The sequence below is a fragment of the Pteropus vampyrus genome, unplaced genomic scaffold (assembly GCF_000151845.1).
Source record: "Pteropus vampyrus isolate Shadow unplaced genomic scaffold, Pvam_2.0 Scaffold52, whole genome shotgun sequence".
NCBI lineage: Eukaryota > Metazoa > Chordata > Mammalia > Chiroptera > Pteropodidae > Pteropus > Pteropus vampyrus.
Window position 1 is genome coordinate 1,571,383 of NW_011888833.1, and position 1,204 is coordinate 1,572,586.

Genomic DNA, 1,204 nt, shown 5'->3' on the forward strand with positions numbered 1-1,204 from the left:
TCACCCAGCCCACTCCAACCCAAATCCGTCAAGTCGGAAGATGACCAGCAGCTCGTGTGGAAATAATTGCTGTTGTTTGCTGTAAGCCACTGGGTTTCAAGGGAATTTGCTATGCGGTATTATTGTAGTAACGGGTAACTAACACGTCTGTTTACCTATCAGGGTGTTGGAGAATTTCTTATCAATTTTTCTATTATTCTATTTCAACTATTTCAATTATATAATATTTCAATTATTATGTTATTAACTTATGTAATTTTTATAGTGAATTATAATTAATATAAATAATTAATGTTATATAATTATTAGCTTATTGCTGTGATTAGCCCCACAATCCCCCGTGCTAGAGAGTGTCTTCTCTTTTGATGGTGTTTCTCAATTTTACATACAGAAACTCATTTTCAGATAAATTTGGTCTATGGCCATGCCAACCCAAACGTGCCTGATCTCATCTGATCTTGGAAGCTAAGCAGGATCGGGTCTGGTTAGTATTTGGATGGGAGACCACTTAAGAAGACCAGGTGCTGTAGGCGTTTAAAAAAAAAAAAATCATTAGATAAATTTGTATATTTTTTCCTCTGTGGATCTTTTACTACTTTTGAACCTAACCAGTCTTTCCCAATTCTGAGATTTAGTAAATAATCGATTCCATTTTCTGTTTTTCTAAAACTTGAAAAATGTGTAATTTTGGAATCTATCTGGAATAACAGAGAAATATAAACCATTCCTAGATCTACTTCATTTTTTCCCCGAGTTCAGTGTAATATATCTGGGAACCCTAAAATCAACCCTATATTTCTAATTGGAAAAATATTTAAATTGAAAACGCTTTAAGATTGTATAATAATCACTGTTTCGATTAACGTGTTCGTTTTCGCTTTAACTTTTTAATTAAATTAGCATACCGATTGAACTATTCCAATTCCTCTGTGTTCAAACAACCAAGCTAAAATTAAGCTTTCGTTCACTGCCCAATTCCTCTGAGGGATTTAAATTCACCAGGATCTTCTAGTAAACCCACATCTCTGTTCCTTATTCTCCAAAACGATTTTCTTGCTTCACAAAAGCTGTTACCATTTCCGGTTTCTGGATGATCTCGTGATCCCCGTGTCTGTCCAAGTCGGAACAGAAGGCTGCATATTTCCTCATTGAAAGGACGAGGACGATGCGTGAATGGCGGGACCATAGCGAGGGCGTCGGTGAC

At 36.0% G+C, this 1,204-nt stretch overlaps 1 pseudogene; it reads left to right on the forward strand.

Moving 5' to 3' along the window:
• Positions 1 to 414: 414 nt before the first annotated feature.
• Positions 415 to 533, forward strand: LOC111739682 (annotated as a pseudogene).
• Positions 534 to 1,204: the final 671 nt, after the last annotated feature.